This window comes from Sciurus carolinensis, chromosome 7 (genome assembly GCF_902686445.1).
Source record: "Sciurus carolinensis chromosome 7, mSciCar1.2, whole genome shotgun sequence".
In the NCBI taxonomy this organism is placed as follows: domain Eukaryota; kingdom Metazoa; phylum Chordata; class Mammalia; order Rodentia; family Sciuridae; genus Sciurus; species Sciurus carolinensis.
The window spans coordinates 47,362,030-47,386,784 of NC_062219.1; the positions used below are offsets into that span (position 1 = coordinate 47,362,030).

Genomic DNA, 24,755 nt, shown 5'->3' on the forward strand with positions numbered 1-24,755 from the left:
TGGTTACAATTCTACTCCTCATTGATATCGCAGATGAACTTCAGTGGAATGTCTCTCATGTCCCTCCTGAATATTCTATCAAATCTTTCATTCTGCTCCACAAATGATGTTTCCAATCTCCAATGGGATAATATCCACCTAATGGGATAAACACATAAAGAGAACCTTTATGAATAAGTAACACTATCATGGCAAAGTTTATCCCAATCCATTTTAATCTCTTCTCCAATCCAAACTAAATATTTTAAAATTCTCCAAGGGGTTGGATACCTCACCTTTCCTTGGAGAAATGAATGAAAAAAGAACCCTATGAACATAACAGTTCACTAAATAGATTTAAAGTTCACTTTCCCATGTTTTAGAATTTCACCACATAATCTTATCCATTCTTTAGGAAGAAATGAAATCTAAAAGATATGAATGTATTAGGATTTTAAAAAAATCTTTACTATATGACAGGCATCATACTTAACAAGTTACAATTATCTAATGTAATATTATTCTTAATGCAAACCTAGTAAATGAACCATCCCAAGGCAGAGGCAATGCCCTTCTGAGAACTCTCTGTGGAAAGACACTGATCGAAGTCAATGGTGACACCATGATCAAAGGGGATTCTGTTCAGTTCACAGAATTTATTGGTTCATGGCCTAGAAATCAAATGCCAGCTGCCCAGAGACAGAAGAGATGTGGGCACAAGCTCATAAGCCCCAATTAGACTGTTTTGTTCACAAACTTTGTTTTTGTTTATCTTGAAGAAGATTTTTCACAGTAAATTCTTTTGATGTTTAAACCTGTATAATAAATATGTGGAGACTGCTCATTGTCAGTCTCTCTTCTGTCAGGAGTTTGGTTGATCCATGGGGTCTTGCTTTCTCTATATTTGAGTTTGTCTTTTTTCCCACCACCACTTTTGGAAAACTGAGGAAATGTCACATGGGCAGTGACATTATTACACCATTTTTTTAACTAAAAAGTAATAACTTGGCATCTTTAGCTATTAGATATGCTTGCATATATATTGTTATTGACATGTGGAACAGATAGCAAGATATTATGGGCATGAGAATTGCAAAGTATCTCTTTTTTTGGAGAAATGAGGCATGAGAGCTGGTAAATTTTCCTCACAAAAGAAAAAAAACATGATATTTCAAAAATATCAATATCCAAGTTAATTTGTATAAAATATTTAAATAATTACTTATAAATCAACATTCATCACAATATTGGTAAATGATGAATGTTACAAAATAAAAGATGAATAAAATAGAGGCCAAATTATGGTTAAGAATGTTGTAAGTTAAATGTTTAAATTTAAAACTATGAACTTAAAGAATATCAATTAAGAGGGAAATATATCCCTTCTTAAAAACTCCTGGCATGTAATAGATCACAATAAAAATAGATATTTTGATTACTTTTTGAAGTAATTGTATTCATACCAGATAGTACTATGAAGATATTGCACTACTTTTTTGTGATGAAGTACTCTGACTTTTGAGGAAATCATATTACAAACATCTTCTCCCTCAAGAAAACATGCATTAAGTTCATCTAAAATATTCTAGAAGAAATAAAGGAAAACAAGAATTAGAGTTCTCCTGATCTAATGTATTCATTGCTTTCACATAAGACACTAACAATTTTTAAAAGAGTAGGTTATGTGACCTATAAGAAAAGAAGGCAATATTTCTTAAACAAGTTAAATTGTCAGACTGCATACTAAAACACTGCTAGGTTTCCTGAAAAACACTTCAGACCTAATTTCAGTTAGAATGTTTGATCTTCTCCAGGTCTCAAATATCATTATCATTTGAGGAGACATTGGAAACACTAATTATTTGTCACTATAGGTGACAAGGACTCAAAGGAACTCTCAATATTTTTCTACTATAAACCCCTGAGAATTACCTTTTTGCAGGAAGTTTCCCTCATCATTTCTAATTCTAATTGTATATTTTATAAGCTCATAATAATTTGCTCATGGGTCTGAATTTATGTTCTGACCCATGAGCCTGTCTCACAACAGTATCCAAATCTTCTTCACTCAGTGATTTTTAAACAAAACTGCAGGTTTTAAGCACTGAACTTCTGAGGTCCTGAAAGAGTGATAGTTATGAGAAATTATTCAGTTTATGAAGGATACATAAGTTACAGGTAAACACACAACATGATCTAGTAGGACTTACTCCTGGAATGCAATGTTGGTTCAACATATAAAAATTAATCAAATCAATTTATCACATAATCAGAATGAAGGAAAAACACATAATTATCTCACCAATGCAGAAAATGCATTTAACAAAATCCAACATCATTTTGTTATTTTAAAAAAATGCACCACAAATCTACAATAGAAAGAAACTAGCTCAACATGAAAAATGTCTAAGTGAAAGTAAGAGAGACTGGATGATTTTCATCTGAGATCTGGAATAAGCCCAATTCAATTTACCAATTCCATTTGTCTGAATACTAAAATGACTAGCATGAACAGTTAAGCATTAAAAAGAAAAAAAGAAATCAAAATTGAAAATTAAGAAATAAAATGGTAACTGTCAGCAGATGATGGGATCTTTTATGTAGAAACCCTTAACAAAAACACATGAAAAAAAATTAGAACAAAGAATTTTAATAAAGTTGTGTAATACAAACCAAACTCAACATGCATAAAGCAATTGAATTTCTATACATTAACAAAAAAACTTTAAAGAAAATTAAAAAATAATTACATCATAGATCCAAGATGGCAGAATAGAGGAGGTCAAATTCCTGACTGCTCTGTGGCATGAAACCAAGAAAGCAGACAAGCAGCTTCTTTGCAAGTTGGGTGAGCAAAAAAGGGGGAGAACTCTACTGGAACCTAAAACTGGACATTCAAAGCAGATCAGGGACACAAGAGATTGTATATAATAAAATAAGGAAAAAATTCCTAGTAGCACATCTGCTGCCACAGCTGGGCTGGAAGCTCCAGTCAGAGAGGTCCCTTCATGAGCATAGTAGAGGGGTAAGGGAATTAAAGAACCTATATTAACCTGCATTTTGGGGAAGTCAGAGGAATGTTTGGGTACAGAGAATTTAGAGAACAAGGACATTGCCCAACAAACCTGAAGGACTCACTGCATGATATCTGTGTGTGGGGAAAGAAGCCACCACCTCTCTAGAGGCATGTGAAGGACAAAGGAAGGAAACATTTTGCAGTGTGGTGGGGGCGGGGGCAGGCTGGCAACTGAGAAAGCTGATTCCTGGCAAACCTAAGTTTGGCCTGAAATATAGGCCCAGTAAACACATGCTGCATGAAACAGAGTGTGCTTAAGTGACCAGAAGAAAATCAAACGTGATGACGGGTTTACACAGGAGACAACTGGTTGAGAAAACCCACCTGGCTCTATCCCCACCCCTCCAATCTAACTGCTTACAGGACCAACTGGGAGAGACGCATCTGGCTGGGAACCCAGAAATGTGGGAGTGGGAGAAATTGTCTGGAGACTGAACCCAAGAGGAGGAAACATGTGTTCCACAGGTGACATAGGGATTAAGAATTGGCTTCCCCACCACAGGAGTGCAACCCAGGGGATCCCTGGGGTAATGTCCTCCAGCATGGACCAGCACATAGTTGGCACTGGAGAAGTGCTGATTTAAAATGCACAGACCAATTAGCATTCAGGAAAAAAACTGCAGCCCACCTAAACTTAAACCCTGCCTCCAATTCCACCTATGGGATTACCTCTCTCACTCCAGCAATCCAGAGGGTAGAGTATCATGCTCCAGATGACCCCACCTAACATGGCTGAGAGGAGAAGGTGAGAATATTTTGAACTCCAAGGAAAGAATTAACTTTTTATCAAGTCTTTTACTTTTTTAAAATATCTTTTCACTTTTTAATTGTGACCTTAATGGAACATGGACATTTACACAGTTTCATATTTTTCTTTTCATTTCTAGCATTTTTTAATTATTATTTGTATTTAGTTTTTAATTTTTCACAGACTGCATTTTGATTCATTGTACACAAATGAGGTACATAATTTTGTTTCTGTGGTTATACACAACGTAGATTCATACCATTCGTTTAATCATACATGTACATAGGGTAATGATGTCTGTTTCTTTCCACCATTTTTTATATCCCCTCCCGCTCACTTCCTTCTACATAGTCTAAAGTTCCCCCATTATTCTCTCATTCCCCACCCCCTCCCCCATTATACATCATTCTCCACTTATCAGGGAAAACATTCGGCTTTTGGTTTTTTGAGCTTGACTTATTTCACTTAGCATGATATTCTCCAGTTCCATCCATTTATTTGCAAATGCCATAATATTATTATTCTTTATGGCTGAATAGTATTCCATTGTGTATATACGCCAGAGTTTCTTTATCCATTCATCTGTTGAAGGGCATCTAGGTTGGTTCCACAATCTAGCTATTGTGAACTGAGCTGCTATAAACATTGATGTGGCTGTGTTACTGTAGTTTGTTGATTTTAGGTCCTTTGGGTATAAACTGAGGCATGGGATTACTGGGTCAAAAGGTGGGTCCATTCCAAGTTTTCTTAGGATCCTCCATACTGCTTTCAGAGTGGCTGCACCAATTTGCAACTCCACCAGCAATGTAAAAGTGTGCCTTTTTCCCCACATCCATGCCAACATCTATTATTGTTTGTGTTCTTGGTAAAAGTCATTCTACTTGGAGTAAGATGAAATCTAGAGTTGTTTTAGTTTGCATTTCTCTAACTACTAGAGATGTTGAACACTTTTTCATATATTTATTAATTGCCTGTGTGTCTTTAGAAAGCCTTCAAAGATGGAAAGATCACCCATGTTCTTGGATAGGCAGAATTAACATTGTCAAAATGGCCATTCTATCAAAGGCACTATGCAGATTCAATGCAATTCCAATTAAAATCCCAATGACATTTCTCATAGAAATAGAGAAAGCAATCGTGAACTTCATCTGGAAGAACAAGAGACTTTGAATAGCCAAAACAATATTGAATAGAAAAAGTGAAACAGGAGGTATCACAATACCAGACATTAAACTATATTACAGAGCAATAGTAACAAAAACAGCATGGTATTGGCACCAAAATAGACAGGCAGACCAATGGTACAGAATAGAAGACACAGAGACAAAAACCACATAAATACAGTCACCTCATACTAGACAAAGGAGCCAAAAACATACAATGGAGAAAAGATAACTTGTTCAACAAATGGTGCTGGCAAAACTGGAAATCCATATGCAGTAAAATGAAATTAAACCTATATCCTGCACAAAACTCAACTCGAAATGGATCAAAGACATAGGAATTAGACCAGAGACCCTGCACCTAATAGAAGACAAAGTAGGCCCGAATCTTCATCATGTTGGCTTAGGATCAGACTTCCTCAACAAGACTCCCAAAGCATAAGAAATCAAAGTAAGAATCAATAAATGGGATGGACTCAAACTAAAAAACTTTTTCTCAGCAAAGGATACAATCAAGAATGTGAAGAGAGAGCCTACAGAGTGGGAGAAAATCTTTTCCACATGCACTTCAGATAGAACACTTATCTCCAAAATTTATAAAGAACTTACCAAACTTTACAACCAAAATACAGAACCCAATCAATAAATGGACCAAGGAACGAGACAGACACTTTATAGAAGAAGACATCTCTAGCATTTTTGAAGCCAGTTATTTTACAGGGATTAGTTTTTTGTGAACAAGGATGTTTGATTAGCATATTTTAGTTTTGAATTCTTTTATTTTTATTTTTAATTTTAAAAAATTTTGCTTTATATATATATATATTTTTTTCTCCTACCTGTTTCCCTTGATTCTCTGTTCTTCTAATAACCAATCTCTATTGTTCTCTCTTTCACTCTTCCTTTAATCTTTTACTTCTGTCTTCTCTCCTCTTCCTTCATAATCATCACATCCTATATCACATCTGTTCTCTCCCTGTCCACCATTTGAAAATGTAAACCCTTTTGTGAATTTGCTGTCTTTATTATAGAAAATAACTGATCATATCATTTATGTTTATTGTGATAATTAACATTGTAGATGACATAGTAGGAACTAGTTGGTTTCATGCTGTAAATTGTTTGCATTGGTTGTTGTTATAATTTATCTCCCCCTAAACAGTGAGGTACTGGAAACCTTCAGGGACACTCTAATTCCACAGGGTAGAAACTCTACTGCCTCAGACACTGTTAGATGGGTAGGCACACAAATAACTTGAAAAACAAGGGAACAAATTGCCCCCAAGCAAATCAAGATACTCCAATAACAAAATTCATTGATACCACAGTGGAAGAAATGTCAGAGGAGTTTAGAATGCACACAGTTAAGCTGATCTGCAAAGTAAAGTATGATGTAAGGGAGAAAATACAGATAACAAAAGAGGACTTGAATAAAGAGAGAGAGATTCTGAAAAAAAAAATCCTTGAAATAAAGGAAACAACAAAACAAATTAAAAATTCAATAGAAAGCATCACCACCAGACTAAACCACTTGCAAGACAGAGCCTCAAACAATGAAGACAACATATCCAATCATGAAAATAGAATTGACCACAGAGAGATGTGATGAACAGAGCTTCCAAGAATTATGTTATAACATGAAAAAAACATATTTAAGATTCATCAGGATAGATGAAGGTGCAGATACACAAACCAAAGGAATGCACAATCTTTTCAATGAAATAGTATCAGAAAAATTTTCAAACCTAAAGAATGAAATGGAAAATAAAATACAAGAGGCTCATAGGACCACAAATATGCAAAATTACAACAGGCACATACCAAGTTACATTATAATGAAAATGCCTAGCATACAGAATAAGGATAGAATATTAAAGGCTGTGAGAGAAAAACATTAGCTTATATGTAGTGGGAAACCAATACGAATCTCAGCTGACTTCTCAGTCTAAGCTCTGGAAGAAAATGAATGCCAACCAAGAATCCTATATCTAGTAAAATTAAACTTCAGACTTGATGATGAAATAAAAGTCTTCCATAATAAACAAAAATTAAAAAGAATCTGTGACCAGAAATCCTACATTTCAGAATATTCTCCAAAAAAATTCCATGAAGTGGACAAAAAAAAAAGCAAAAACAAGCAAAGGGAGGGCCTACACTAAAGGAATAGTTAAAGGAGAAACTAATTAAAACTAAAACCTAAAAATAAACCAAAATAACCAGGAACACAAATCATATCTCAATAGTAACCCTGATTATTAATGGTCTAAACTCATTAATCAAAGACATAGACTCAGACTGAAGGTGAAAGTTAGGAAAAAACATATCAATCACATGGATGGCTTAAACAAGCAAGGGTTTCTATCCTCATATCAGATAAAGTGGACTTCAAGAAAAAATTAATCAAAAGGGACAAAGAAGGACATTTCATATTGCCTAAGGGAATTATACATCAATAAGATATAACAATCATAAATAGTAATGCCCCAATGAAGTATCTACATAGATAAAATAAACCCTTTTCAACTTCAAGAATCAATAGCATAATAATACTGGGTTTGAACATTTTTACCCATATATATGAATACAAATATGAATATATATGTAAAAGTATTTAAAAGGATATGGAATTGTATATTGTTATTTTTCTTTTGAGATGGATATTTACGATTTTGGTAAGATATAGGATGTAATTATGTAACTGAATATATATAAAAATTTATGGAAAAAAAGAAAATTTATGGGTAAGATTTTGGTTGCTATTTGGATGTATACATATATATATGACTGTATAGAAACATATAGAATATATATGTGAAAATATATGTGGATATTCAAAGTAATATTTATAGATTTTTTTTAAAGGCTCACAATTATAGGTAGGATTAGGTTTAATTCTGAGTTATGGCTTTGGTTTAGGGAATGGATTATCTTGGAACATATATATCAATATATATAAATATAAATATGAATATAGAGGTAATATATATCAAAATTTATATACATGTACTTTTATCTATAGATTTTTTAAGGTAAGCAATATTGTTATATTACATGTGAAATCTGGATACCTTACCTATGGAAAAAGTATATATATATATAAAAAATATATACATATATATATATATAAAATATCTGGGTTTTTTTATGAATTTATCTCCAAATACATAGGTACATTTATGTAAAATGTTATGGTTTATATGTATAGAGGTCTCCCTGAGGTCATATTGCTAGTTATAGGAATAATGTAGAAAAATAGTTAGGGTTAGTTTAGGGATTGAACATTCTTATCCATATATGGGAATACTAATATGAATACATATGTAAAAATATACATGAAAATATTTAAATGGATATAAATGGATATAAATTTGCATATAGTCATTTTTCTTTTGAGATGGGTGTTTACAATTTGTTTTAGTTATAGTTTATGATTATGTAACTGAATATATATGAAAATGTCTGAGCAGTAATTTGGTATGTTCATATATATGTATATGAAAGTATATAAATGTATATAGGAATATATGTGAGAATATGTATAGATATTCAAACTAAAAAAAAATAAAATTAAAAAAAAGAGTCTACCCAGCAAATAAGTAATAATAGAGAAAAGATTAACACCTAGACATAGCCTGTTACTTTAATTTTAAAGTGTTCTGTAGATGCGAGAAACAGCTGATCTACAAAAGAAAAAAACATAGGTATAAAATGAAACATTCTTGGGATCATAGATAGGAAGAAGTGTTGCAGTGGGAATGACACGGGTGTTAACGCTTGGGCTATTACAATAATTACTGGTCAAAGCAGGTCCTGGTTCTAGGACTCAAGTTGCGCCTGATGTCTTTCGACATCTCTAACCTGCTAAACCCCTACCTTTATGTCCTGCAAAGAATACTGATACTGTTGTCAGGCAGTGCACATTAAAGCCTAATATTTTGGGTTCTGTAACAACCATTCCATCCCTGAACTGATTGCTCTAAACTCCAACTGTTTTCACATCTTTGAGATACCCAATTCGCTAGATCATTTGCAGAGTGATCCCCACCACCACCAATTTGTGACCAAACCCAGGTGCATTAGTTTCTTATCAGTAATCTAACAAATTAGTACAAGCTGGGTGTCTGAAAATAATTCATATTTATTGTCTTACAGTTCTGGAGGCTAGAATTTCTGCAATTAAAATCATGAGTGCATGCCATTGTATTGCTGCCAGTGTACCTTTGGGATAGATTTCCAGAAAAGGAATAGCTGGGACAAAGGTTATATAGTATTACAGAAATTGAAAAACTCTCCTCCATTGGGTTATTTTGCATTTCTGCCAGCAATGTTTCAGAGTGACTGTCTTCTTGTAGCCTTGCCAATAAAATGCTGTTAAATATATGCATTTTTGCTATCTGATCAATGAGAAGTGATATCTCAGGAGAGCTGTAATTTCTCTTATTTTGAATGAAGTTGAGTTTCTTTATGTTTAAGGGTCATGGAAATAAAGTTAAATTCAAATGTAAAAATTACATAAAAATTCACATCAAAGGATTAAAAATCTGAGGAATAAACTTAGCAAAGAAAGTGAGAGAATTATCTATTGAAAGTTTACATAACATTATTGAAACATGCAAAAGAATTAAATTGGATTCTTACCTTATGCCATACATAAAAAATAACTTAAGTCTGATCAGGCATTAACGTAAGAGCTAAAATTATAACACTCTTAAAGACATAGGTAAATGCTTATCAATGTTGAATTTGATGATGATTTTTTTGATATGGCACCAAAAGCACAGGCAAAATAAAATAGACTACAACAAAATTAAACTCTACATCAAGGGACACACTCAACAAAGTGAAAAAGCAACCTATGAAATGGGAAGAATATTTTTGAACCACAAATTGGACAAGTGTTACTCTCCAGAATACAAAAAGAAAATTCTACAGGTCAAGAAGATAAACAAAATAAATCAATTTTAAAATGGCAAAGTATTTAAATAAGTATTTCACCAAAGTAAATTACATTCACAATAGCCTCAAAATTTTTTTCTAATAATAAATCAGGCCAAGAAAGTAGATATCTCTACAAAGAAAATTACAGAGTATTGAAACAAGAAATAGAAGATACTAGAAAATGGAAGGACCGTCCATGTTCATGGTAGGCATAATTACTATTGTTAAAATGGTCATATTAGCAAAGTGATATACAGATTCAATGCATCCTCCACCAATGACATTCTTTACAGACTAGGTAAAACTATCCTAAAATTGATATAGAAGAACAAAAGATACAGCATGGCCAAAGCAATCCTGATCCTGAGCAAAAACTGGCAATAGTGGAGACCTCGCAATACCAATTTCAAATTATATTACAAAGTCATAGTAACAAAAGCAACATGGCACTGGGAGTGAAGAAAAGATACATAGAACAATGTAATAGCTTAGACTAGAAGACCTAGAGACAAACCCCTACAGATACAGCCATCGGATTCTTGACAAAATTACCTAAAACCTATGTTAGAGAAAAGACAGTCTCTTTAACAAATGGTGCTTGGAAAAATGAATACACATTCATATCATGAAAATAGATCCCTGTATCTCATCCTACACAACAGTCAACTCAAACTAGCCAACTCAAAAAACTGGGTATAACACCAAAAATTTTGCAACTGCTGGAAGAAAATATAGGTGAAAAATTCCAACATATAGACTCTGTCAATGACTTCTTGAATAGGAATCCTAAAGTTTGGGAAATAATAGCAAAAATAGACAAATGGTATTACATCAAATTAAAAAGCATATACACAGCAGTGGTAACAATTAGCAGCATGAAGAGGGAGTAAAAAGAAGGGGAAAATATCTTTGGCAGCTATTCTCCTGACATATAAGATCCAGAACATATAAAGAACTAAAAATACTCAACTCAACACACACACACACACACACACACACACACACACACACACACAGAGGGAGAGAGAGAGAGAGAGAGAGAGAGAGAGAGAGAGAGAGAGAGAGAGAGAGAGAACAACAACAAAAAAACCCAAACACATTCAATAAATCAGTAAATGAACTAAACAGATATTTCAAAAAGAAGTACAAATGGTCAACAATTACATGAAAAATGTTCAACATCTTTATCCCTTTATCAAAACCACACTGAAATTTCATTTCATTCTGTTATGGTGCTCAACTTAAGAACAGACTGATCACCACTGAGATGTCCAAATTTGAGAGTCTATTAAGCCAGCTGACTGACTGTTTCACACAATGCCCCAAAAAATGGCTATTGGGAAAACAGCCGGGACCACAGGGTTGTAGGGATTCTTATACCAAAAAATTACATCAGTCATGTCTGTTGCTATGATTCAAAATTACAAACTAACATCATGAGATCATCAACAGAGGGGGAAGTGGTATAAACTAAAGAATGGTTACTGACATCCACACAATTACCATTTACATGGTACATTGGTTAAGAGCAATAGAGATCAAAAAAAGCAACTTTTCATTACATAAGAATTGTCATTTTGTATTGCTAAATATGTCACGCTAAGTAACTGAGGATGGGTACAGAGGGGGGGTGTTCCCATGGGAGAAACTTATTTCCTATATAACATGGAGTCTCAGAGAAAAATGGAGTCTGTTTAGTCATTTCCCTTAGAGTCTGGCCTATAACATTCTCATGGAGCCAGATCTGTCAGCCTATCACACACTCTATCAGAATTCACATCATCAAGAATAAAAATAGCACAGGGGATTGAGGTAGGAGGATCACAAGTTCAAGGTCAGCAACTTAGTAAGACCCTATCCAATATTCAAAATTTTAGATAGTACAGTAAATGTAATTCAGTGATTATGCACCCTGGGTTCAATCTCCAATACCAACAAAAACAAAACAAAACAAAACAATAAATGCTGGTGAGGATGTGAGGGGGAAAATGAGCCCTTATGTACTGTGGTGGGACTGCAAATTGGTATAGACACTATGGAAATCAGTATGGAAATTCCTCATAAAACTAAAACTGGAACTACCATATACCCAGATCTACCACTTCTTTGAATTTATCCAAAAGTTTAAAGTTAGCATAGTAGAGTGATACATGCATGTTCATGTTTATAGCAGCAAGAGTCACAATATCCAACATAGAAAAAACAGCCTAGGTGTCCATCAACATATAAAAGAATAAAGAAAAATGTGGTATATGTACACAATGGAAAATTATTCAGTCTTAAAGAACAAAATAACATAATTTTCAGAAAAATGAATATAACTGGAGATCATCATTTTAACCAAATTAAGACAGACTCAGAAATAGAAGTATCACATTTTTTCTCTCTTATGTAGAATCTAGAAGGAAGAAAAAAAAAGAAGGCATGAATGTAGAAGAGAGATTATTAGAAAAGAAAAAAGGAGTTAGGGGAGGTGAGAAGAGAGATAAGGGATCATACTGGGGGTGTAGAATTGGTCTAAGTATGTTATATGTATACATGATTATGCCACATTGAAATCCATTATTCTGGATAATTAATTTTCACCAATAAAAATAAAATAAAGATCATGTGAAATAACTTTGAAAAAGATAGTTAAAATGGTATATTTTAGTTATAGATATTTTATCACGATTTAAAAATGAAATGGGGATAAAACCAAAACAGAAATACTATATGCAATAGTAGTTCATTGGAAAGATGGATTAATTTAATCACACTTCAGACTTAAAATAGACTCAAGCTCATTAATCAAAATGGAGATATTAGTGAATAAATTTCCTCAAAAATTAAACTCAGATGAAATGAGCAACACTGAACTGGGAACTAGGGACAGAAAAAAAAGTATTCAGAATGATACATCATGGAAGGACAAAACAGGGATCAGTTGCCTTTGTTGCTATATTGTGGTCACATAATAAAAGGCATTTGACTGTGGACAGTGAGAACACAGCCCTGAAGAAGACCAATAAATAAGGAATAGGCAGGAAATTAGGAACCCCACCTCCTCCCCTGCACTAATAAATGCCTGAGGAATAGTTAGGCATGAAAATGACTAGAAGAATGTGTTTTGAGGAAACAAAGAGAAGAGAGTTTAAAAGGATATACATGTATATATATATATATATATATATATTTATATATATATATAACCCTTTTATTTTACCTTCTTCATGTCTTCATAGCACATGAACATAATATTGAAGTCATTTCTGTGTTCATACCAGCCTCTGATCAAATCAACAGCTTCCTTCCATTGAGGAAAAAATAAGTGAAAAATAGGTGAAGATGTTGCCCTTACTGAACAGCAGACTATATTATTTCATTTTGTTGTTGTTGTTTGACTATTCAGAAATAATAAGTTCCTACCATCCCACATCTATATTACCATTTTTAAATGGGTACTATATTGAGAAACAATTACATGATTTTCAGAGAAACCTCCCTGTGCAAAACTGTTCTGTGTATTGTAAGAAAGCAATAATAAAGAAATTAAGAACCCAAGGGTCTAAGTTTGAACACTTTTTTAAGGTAATTTTCTTCACTTACCTACTTTCTTCACTGAAAACATCTTTTCATTTTTTTCCTTCCTTAAGATCTCTGGGCAGCAACCTTAACCATCTACAAGAATACAGAACCTGAATGCAATCTTTAAATGAGAGAGACCCTGATGACACTCTCCACAAATCTCTTATCTATCAATCTTCCTCAGTAGTTGAGTGAAAATTCCAGAACTTTCCTGACAGGTCCATGACATAGCACACAAATTCATCCTGAATCTTAATAATTCTAGAATGTATGACTCTACCTACATTTCTAGTTAGGATGAAATTGCTAGAACATTCGTATACCTCTTATTATCTGGTTAAAATATTTCCTAAACAATAAGCCTTTACAAATTTAACAATTCCCAAATGGTCCTGGCAAGCATAGAAAAGACTTGTGTGGTTAATTCGATGGACAAATAGTAACTACTCATAAATATCCATTGTCTACAATTGTTCTTTCCTGTCTCTTTAACATATGTTTCCCAAGTTTGGGAATTTGACCTCTGGCAGTATTGTTTCATAAACATGTTGCTTGATAAGTAAAGTCTTAGTTACCTTTTCCATCTATAAACTTTTTCATGAAATGTTCAAGGGTATCTGTAGGTTCTAATGTAATTAGCCAATTGAAAAATTTAAAAAAAGAGATCAAAACATCTTTCAAATTTCTATAGATATAAAGAATCTGCAAGGAGAATTATAAAAAAATTTTAGCGATTCTTGGTTATTATTATTTTTTTAACAGCTACGTAATATTTCATTACCTTAATGAAACATAATTATTTTCATATAGTCTGATAGTCTTGAAAATTTAGGTGGTTAACAATTTATTCTTTTTGGTATTTCAAAGAGTGTCACAATTAATACTATCATTTGTATGATTGCTCACATGTGTGCAAGAATGTGAGACAAATTTCTGGAAAGTGAAAGTAATTATTTGTAAAGTTGTTAAATATTTTAAATTAGTGTGCACAAACTGTATTCATTGAACATTCTTGATATTATCTGATATTGGATATATAGCCAAGGTAGCACTGGAAAAAGTGAAAAAAAGGAACAACTACTTAGGATGGAACAAATTCCATTCAGAGAAAAAAAGGAAAATGAAGAGTTTAATTTCATGCCACACAGAAACATCATTTGCAAATGGATTAAGGAATTAAATTATGTAAAAAATACATCTAAAAAAGTAAAGGATTTATAATTTATAATTTTGGAGCAGGGACAGATTTCTTAAACAGGAAAACATTTATTTAAAAGAAAAACTTATCAGTTTGACTGCAATTATATTAAATGTTGTTAGTCAAAATGCACAGTAAAGTTTTAAAAAGCTCCAAAATATAAGAGAAGCAGCACATATAACCAGTAATAGATTAACATCCAGAAGTTATATAAAGAAAATTAATAAGAAAAAGATAACAAATGACAAGTTAGGCAAAAGATATAGTCCTTCCACAGAATAAACAATAATTATGTCCAATAACCTGAAAGCAATATGAAGAGTCCACAAAAGACTAGTAATGGAATCATCCTATGACCCAGTTATCCTACTCCTCAAAATATATCCAAAGGTTTGAAAATAAGCCTACTACAGGAATGCAGCCACATCAATGTTTATAGTGGCACAATTCACAATAACTAAGCTATGGAACCAACCTAGGCGCCTTTCAACAGATGAATGAATATAGAAAATGTGGCATATATACACAATGGAGTAATACTCAGCCTTAAAAAATAATGGAATTGTGGCATTTGCCAGTAAATGGATGCAACTGGAGACTATCATGCTAAGTGAAATAAGTCAGTCCCCCAAAATCAAAGGTTGAACATCTTCTCTGATATGTGGAAGCTAATACAAAATAAAAGGGGGGGGGTTAATAAAAGAAGGAAAGAAAGAGAGAAAGGAAAACAAAGATGGGGGAAGAATTTCATCCACATAGAGGAAAGATCAGTAGAGTAGATGCAGGGGATGGAGAGGGAGGAAGGAGAGATGGGACAAGGGAAGAACTGTGGAATAACTCTGACCGAACTTTCGTATATACACATGTGAATATATCACAGTACATCTCAACATCAAGTATATCCCAAGACACTAAGAAAAAGAAAACTATAAGTAAATTGCAAAAAGATGAGTAAAGTAGAAGAAGTTGGGGGGTGCTAAGAACTGAATTAGAGCAAATTATTTTCCATGGTTTTATGATTATGTCGAAATGTACCTAATGGTATATATAACTACAAATAATTAAAATACAAATAAAACTACATTAATTAAATGTAATTAAAACTACAAATAATTAAAATTAAAAACCCAACATATAATTCTACTTTGAAAAAATATGTATATATGTATGTAATAGAAAAAAAGGTTAGACCTCTGTTAAAAAAAAAACAGGCTTAATCTCATTACTGTATGGACATGCTAATGAAGATCAGTTTGAGATTCCATTCTACAACTATCATATTGACAAATATTTAAGTCCAATATGTAAAATTACTAGAGGGAAAATAAGAATATATTCATTACTGATTTCAGTATGACCTGATACACATGCTTTCTTAAGAACCTACAGCTCCACCCCATAAAGTTGAACATCCTTGTATTGTGATTTCACAAGTCCATTCTTGGATGTATAACCTAGGGAAGCTACTGCAGATGTGCCCAGGGGACACATTCAAGAACATTCATAGCCACATGTAGTAATAGCAGAATATTAGAGTAACCTAATTATTCAATGAAGAGAAAGTAGAGATCTAATAGAACTACCAACACAATTTGTGAAACTATGCAGTAATGAAATAGCATTAGAACTCAAGAACAAACAAAACATGTGGCAAAATTCCAGGAACAGAACAACAGAACAAGGGACTACATAAAATTAAAGTTGAAGGCCAAATGATTTAACTGGATGACACATAATTTTTTGCAATGACCAACAGAATAGGAACATTTGTACCACTAAAAAACATAATAGCAAAACTTCAATGGAAATATTTCTAGTAAGCCTGTAAATATTTTGATTTAGCAACACTCATAGTAGAAGACTTACTGAGCTTTGTTTTTAATAAAGCAAAAAAGAATAAAATTATTCTTTTATTTGTAATAAAACATTATAAAATTCATTTAAACAGATGTATTTATATGCGTGTGCATTAGTTCTACACACAGATTTTTTTTTTTTTTTTTGGTACCAGGGATTAAATCCAGGGGCACCTAACCACTGAGCAACATCCCCAGCCCTGCTTATATTTTATTTTGAGACAGGGTCTCACTAAGTTTCTCATGGCCTCACTAAATTCCTGAAGCTGGCCTGAACTTGGGATCCTCCTGCCCCAGCCTCCTGAAGCTTTGGAATTATAGGAGTGTGTACTGCACCCAGTTGCATGCAGATAATTTATCTCTTTTTCTTATGTAGTTGTGAAACACATTACATATTGAAAAATTGATCATGTAATTGACAATAAAACTTCTTAATAAGTCCCCAAAATTAGAACTCTTAAAGCACCATTATCTGATGATAGATAATTACATAAATTCTTACAAATAAAAAATCATCAAAAGAGCTGGAACCAATTAGAAAAATAAAGCTGATATGACAACTTTATCTAAGCATTAACAAAATTATATCCATAGCTATACTAAAAAGGATATGTATCCTTTTAAAATATTCAAATTAAAAAAAAATAAATTTTGGAAGTAGATGTACTAAATATTTAATTTAAGAAGTAGAAAGATAAATGCAAACAAAACATGAAAAAAATAGTTAAAATGAAAGCACAAATTAACAAAGGAGGAAATATTAATTATGCTTCATAAGAGAAGTAACTTCTTCAGAGGACGAAAACTGAATAAAACTGAAAACATCTTGCATTTTGAAAACTCTAAATATAAACTGTTTATCATTCCATAATGAATGAAAAATATGAAACCACAGAATTGGCATAAATTGGTAAGATCATGAAAAAAATATGGTGTATTTTTTCAGTAATTTAAAATCTACATAAAATAGGTAAAAAGTACCCTAAGAGTAAGATAAGGTACATATGGAAGACATGGAAGTGAACCTGATAAAATAGAGCCACAGATTGAACATGGAGAAATGTTATTGTAATGTTGGTTGACCCAGAACTAATCTCTGTATCTATTAAATTGAAATCCATATTGAAAAATCATTGAGGATTTAAAATATTTTTTAAAGGTTGATGGGACAATTAGCCTTATTGATTAAAATATGTAAACCAAGGAAGAATTGGCTCATATCAAACAGAAGTATCCATTTTTGGAATGAAGAATGAATAATAGGAGTCTTATTGAGAAAATCTGATCCTAAGCCAACATGATGAAGATTTGGACCTTACTTTGTCTTCTATTAGGTGCAGGGTCTCTGGTCTAATTTCTATGTCTTTGATCCATTTTGAGTTGAGTTTTATGCAGGGTGAGAGATAAAGGTTAATTTCATTTTATTGCATATGGATTTCCAGTTTTGCCAGCACCATTTGTTGAACAGGCTATCTTTTCTCTATTGTATGTTTTTGGCTCCTTTGTCTAGTATGAGGTGACTGTATTTATGTGGTTTTGTCTCTGTGTCTTCTATTCTGTACCATTGGTCTGCCTGTCTATTTTGGTGCCAATACCATACTGTTTTTGTTACTATTGCTCTGTAGTGTAGTTTAATGTCTGGTATTGTGATACCTCCTGTTTCACTTTTTCTATTCAGTTGTTTTGACTATTTGAGGTCTCTTGTTCTTCCAGATGAAGTTCATGATTGCTTTCTCTATTTCTTTGAGGAATGCCATTGGGATTTTAATTGGAATTGCATTAAATCTGCATAGTGCCTTTGGTAGAATGGCCATTTTGACAATGTTAATTCTGCCTATCCAAGAACATGGGCGATCTTTCCATCTTTGAAGGCTTTCTAAAGACACACAGGCAATTAATAAATATATGAAAAAGTGTTCAACATCTCTAGTAGTTAGAGAAATGCAAACTAAAACAACTCTAAGATTTCATCTTACTCCAATTAGAATGACTTTTACCAAGAACACAAACAATAATACATGTTGGCATGGATGTGGGGAAAAAGGCACACTTTTACATTGCTGGTAGAATTGCAAATTGGTGCAACCACTCTAGAAAGCAATATGGAGAATCCTAAGAAAACTTGGAATGGACCCACCTTTTGACCCAGTAATCCCACACCTCAGTTTACACCCAAAGGACCTAAAATCAACAAACTACAGTAACACAGCCACATCAATGTTTATAGCAGCTCAGTTCACAATAGCTAGATTGTGGAACCAACCTAGATGCCCTTCAACAGATGAATGGATAAAGAAACTCTGGTGATATACACAATGGAATACTATTCAGTCATAAAGGAGAATAATATTATGGCATTTGCAAATAAATGGATGGAACTGGAGAATATCATGCTAAGTGAAATAAGCCAAGCTTAAAAAACGGAAGGCTGAATGTTTTCCCTGATGAGTGAGAATGATATATAATGGGGGAGGGGGATGGGGAATGAGAGAATAATGGGGGACTTCAGAATATGTAGAAGGAAATGAGGGGGAAGGGGTATGAAAAATTGTACATGTATGATTACACGAATGTTATGAATCTACATTGTGTACAACCATAGAAATGAAATGATGTACTCCATTTGTGTACAATGAATCAAAATGTAGTTTGTAAAAAATTAAAAGCTAAATAAAAATAATAATAATAATAAAAAGAATGAATAATAGGAAGAGAGAAACAATAGAAATTTAGTATGTCAATATATAGATTTCAAAATAGTGGAAATTATTAAAGTGAATCCTTCAAGAAATTGTATTGGAACAAGTGGTAAAACTGTTGGATAAATATCATGCAACATTTATGTGTTTCATCGTGTGTTGTATGAAATATATTTTATAATCATAAATAAGAACATAAAAATGAAATTAATTAGGGAAAACCTTGAGAATATTTGCATAATCTTTGCAGTGGGAAAGTACTAAAGAACCAAAGCCAGAAGCCATGAAAGAAACATTAACAGATCAGTTACATAAGAGTAAAAACTTTCAACAATTTTTAAAGGTAAGCCATTGATTGTGAAAACATTGTCTCATAGAAATAGTTCCACAACACATTAAATAGAATAGAATAAAGAAAAATGGGCAGATGGATATTTAAAGTTTATTTAAAGCCTATAAAAATATAAAAGATAATTTCATTAAAATCAAAAGGTTTGCAATTTACTAAAGAATAAGGTTTTTTTACCTAGTATATTAGTCATGTTTGATGATTACCATTTTTAGTATGCATGTGAGGAAAAAAGTATTCTTATATGCTATTTAATGAAGAATAAATTGATACATTATAGAAGGAAAGGAGGTAATGGCTACCAACACTTAAAATAGTTGAATATTTTAATCTGAAAACTCCACATTCAGTGAAACATGGCACAGGAATAAAAACGTGCGAACCTTATAGAAATGTTTATTAAAACATAATATACACATTTGCTGCAACTTACCTGTTGATCAAATACACATTAAATACTGTGAGCCATAAAATAAAATCCTATGAAACCATAAAAAAGAATGGTATTTTATAGTCAATGTGAAAGACATTTTGTGATAAGCTATAGAAATATACTGCCAATTATATGTGCAATTGCTCAAGGTATATATATATTTAAAACTTTATATAATGTGCAAGATAACAGCCTAAACGTAGAATAATTATAACATTTGAAAGGATGTGAATGAAGGGATTGGGGAACCCTACTTAAAATAGATATTTCGTCTGTCCAAAAAATTGTTAATTAAGCTCTATGACATACTTTAGCTTTTTTGTTCTTCAGACCTTTGGGTACTAAATTAAATGGTAGATGGGAAGAGAAGAAGTGAGGAGATGATATTTTGCTATGGTCTGAGTAATGGTTAATTTGAATTATCAACTTGATTGGTTTAAGAGATGCCAATGATTAAGAGGCTTCTGGGTGTGTCAATGAGGGCATGTCTAGGAATGATTCGTCTGTGGAATAGCCAACTAAAGTGGAGACTGTCCCTAAGCATAAGCAGCCCTGCCATGAGTATTTGCATAATCTTTGCAGTGGGAAAGTACTAAAGCACAATAGGATGGTGGCTTGGATGGAATAAAAGTTGGAAAAACGAGGAAGCAAATGCAGATACAAGCTGGCCTCTTCCTGAATGGGTTCTTGATTACTGCTTCAATTGTCTGAGGATATGGGACTCTCACTTCATTCTTCCAAAGCGGACTCTGCCAGTGATTCTCCAGGTAGTTTCCAGAAGCCTTGGTCTCAGAGTAGGGTAGCACCATTGATCCTTCTTGTTCTGGGGCTTCTTCATCTTGGACTGCACAGCTGCTGGTTCTTCCAGTTCTCTAGCTGCAGACTGCTGTGGACCATCCAGCTTCTGGTCATGGAAGCCAATCTAATAAATCTCCATTTACAATCATACTTCCTGTTGATTCTGTTCCTCTAGTGAACGCTGAGTAATACAGTCCAAATAGTAACCTTTGTATTCAAAGAAGGGAACTCTAACAGATATTGTGATGTTTTCAGTTCTGTCACGGTATCCCTCAAAATAAATCAAGGATAGAATCTGCTGAGTCTAGATGGTACCTGTAAAAATAATCATCTTGTTTTCAAACCTGAAGGAGTTGTAAAAAAATAAATAGCAACAGTGATCTCATGCATGGAGAAATCATTTGAGCTTTTTTTCTTTAAAACATTCCAAGTATGCTAATGAGTTTGTCCAATTTCTGTTTTGCTTTTTGTCTGTATTTAACATTAAAGTTAGTAAAGATAAAGTCAGAAAGTCTTAGTTCCTTTCTCACTTAAGGAGTTGTGATCATTCTGATTCTGTGACAGTGATGATTTAGGGTAATTCTTTAAGTTCTCTGTGTTTCCTGTATTCCATGTAAGGTCTTTTTTTGGTATTTTTTATTAACTTGTAATAATTCTACATATTGATGAGGTGGAATGTGATACTTCCACATATGCACAGAGACTGCTTTGATCACATCAGGGGAATTAGTACTTCCCTCTCTTTGCCATTTCTTTCTGTTTGGAGCCTTTGAATTCATTTCTGCTAGATTTTCGTAAAATAAGTTATTGATTATTGAGTTCCCTTTTACTATATTTTATGGGTACTCCTGTCTCCTTCCTGCAACTTCTTTCTTAAAAGTTTAACTTTTAGAAGTTTAGACAAATTAACAAAATTATAACACGTTCAATTTCTTCCCCCTTCTCATTATCACTTAAGGTTATGAAATATTCTTATGCCATATTCCTAGGAAGACATGATAACACACATTGTGGGGAAAGAGAAGACCAAAAATTTCAATGTTCTTAATGATTCTTGGTTCTTTAATGAGTCAAATCTACTCACAATCTATGAAGAGATATGGGAAATTCATGGAAATGTCCTGTTCCATTTCCACTTAGAATGAACCCAGCTGTGGTCAAATGTAATGGTACTAAGATTTTCCCTTCTTTATTAACCATTACTCTGAATTATTTATGAGTGGTAATATGGACTTGAACACACAAATCCCACTGTTTCCAAGAGAAGGACAGTAATGCTTCTTATGAAGCAGAAGCCACAATTTTGAAAAACTGCTTATGCCAAGATAACCCAGGCTTCAAAGCTGGTAACGATAAAAGCTGTGGTTTCTTCTATGGCCTTTCACAAGCTTTCATCACCCACTACAATCTTGGCCCAGGATGTCCAGGAGCACTTGGCAATGTGCTGGTGATTATTAAGTTCTTTGGTAGCCATACCAATGGTGATCACATGAAAATGATAACTTTTCTACCATTCTGTCACTGCCAAGTCTTATGTCTTGTGGGTCTGAATTCTAGATAGGGTATCCAAGTTAGAGTTGGAAAACCTACGAATACTCATCATCAAGAAAATGAACTGATTCCTTATCATTGAAATAAGCAATTCCATCAAATATTGCTGCAATTATCAAGGTATTTGGTGTGACCACACACTAGGCAAACTATAATTCATCTTAGACTAACTCTCACATCTCAACAAAATAGCTCAAGAAGAGCTTCCAAAGCACTGGGATCCATGAAGATTGGTGGAAGTCACTTTTCCACAGGAAACCCATGCAAACAATAAACTCATGCTTTCTACTGTACCATAAGTGACAACATCCTTAGTACTTAACTCAGAACTCTCTTGTCATCATGAAACTGTGGCAAGTTAACAAATTAGCTTACATATAGAACAAAATTTTAGACCATTCTCAGATTGTGACAATGGAAGTCTTGAGTTCCAGATTTTAGTGAGACTTCCTTATGGTGCTTGTCAAATTCTGTAAAATATTTAAATATCCAAGGATGTAAGGACATAGGCAGACTTGAAGTGAAAAAATGGACATATATATATATATATATATATATATATATATATACAACCAATCCATGTGGAACAACCTTTTTTGTGTGTGTGTGTGATGTTCTAGACAACCACACCCCAAATAAGAAAACACTATATGTTAAATCTTAATATCCTCAGTTTTACCTCTGCATGGACCACTGTAAAAATGCAAGCCAAGCCCCACTGCTGAAGTAGAAGCCACCATTAAAAAAGGTTCTTCAGTATTTTTGTAGCCAACAGGATTGTGTTTCACCACTTCTTTATACTGACAATCTTCAAAGACTTAAAAATATTATTTTTTTCCTGTAGAAACTTTTTTGAGAATCTTCAGTGGAACCCAGGTCTCATGGAATATTTCTCAAGAAAATGAAACATGTTGGAACATGAAATTTTATGGCAGATAAAGCCCCTAACTAATGAAGCATTTACAATTTGAAGAAAAGATGAGTTTGGACTGTCTCAGGTCTGTCCAACAGACAAGGCCAATGGGTCAGCACTCACCAAGTCCCTGCTCTTGACTCAGTGTTTTATAGTGTTTTATTTTTTCATATTTGCCATCAGAACCAACAATATATACATTGCAAATGGGCTTACATATGTAAGATTTATGTTTTCTTTTCTATCAAAGTTAAACCTGTAACACAACTCAGGTATGTTTACTATGACTCAAGTTTCACATGTGAGGTGAGCACTCTACCAACTGAGCTATCTCCCCAGCCCAAGTTTCACATGTGTAACAGAACCATCATAAGTTAGGAAACCATGTAGTCAGAACAGAGTCATTTCTAAAAACTCCCTGACAGGTATCCAATCACAACTGTAACCCCTTTCCATGCCCACTCCAATTTTAAATTAGCTAATCTGTAGATCATGCCCCAGAATTCTTCCTGTCAGTGGAGGGCAGTGCTTCATTACTGATAAACATTACCAGATTGCCCATCCAGGTGTGCTTACTTGATGGATTCCCTTTGGGTGTGCACCCTCCTGCAGAAGTACAGTTTTGCCTTTCCAACCCAAGGTATTTCTAACGTAGTATAGATCTGAATTTCATGGAATCTTTTTTCTGATCCTTAATAGATATGCAAGTGTAGACTGCTGTTGATGTTTGGAAAAGAGCACATTTATACACATATCTACCACTCCAAAGCAGAGTATCAAAAGGCTACTCCTTACACTTACCAGATTTGGGATAGGTGATTATGAAGACATCATCATCTCTAATTTCAAAATCTTCTGTATCTTCCAGTTTTTCAATGTCAGCAAAATGACATTGTAAATTGCGACCTTTAAAGTTAAATAAGTATGAATTCATATTGTCCATGATTTTTCACCTACAAGTACAAACAAAATTCTCTTCAAGTTCTTAGTATATTACAGGATTTGATTATTTTGTATACTTACTGAGTGGTAAATACGCGCCAAGTTCCATTTCAAAATCTTATATGTATTAACTCTCTTACTATGCTAAGCACATCACATATATTAAATTATTTAAAACTACATTAACCCAACATTTTGTATTTTTATCATATTTATTTTAAAGAAGAGGAAACAGAGACTCTAAGAAGTTAGGTAGCTTTTCCTCAAACCTTCATGATTCTAAAAAGAGAGAAAAGGAAATCAAGGCACAGAGAAGTCAACCAAATTATTCTAAGTTGTCCAGCTAGCAGAGCTGAGAAGATTTGATAACAGACATTTTGGTCATGCTTTTAATTCAAAATATCTTAGAATTATCTTATATTTTTATTCCTTACATTCCTTAAATTCCTTAGTTTTAAATAAATATTATGAGAAATAAGAGACAGGTTCAATATTTATAAACTGAAATTAGCCTCAGACTTCCCTACTTTCTAACAAGGGAGGAC

The 24,755-nt window shown here is 33.2% G+C and overlaps 1 pseudogene; it reads right to left on the bottom strand.

Moving 5' to 3' along the window:
- Positions 1–11: 11 nt before the first annotated feature.
- On the bottom strand, positions 12–24,211 carry LOC124988023 (amine sulfotransferase-like; annotated as a pseudogene).
- Between the last annotated feature and the right edge of the window lie 544 nt (positions 24,212–24,755).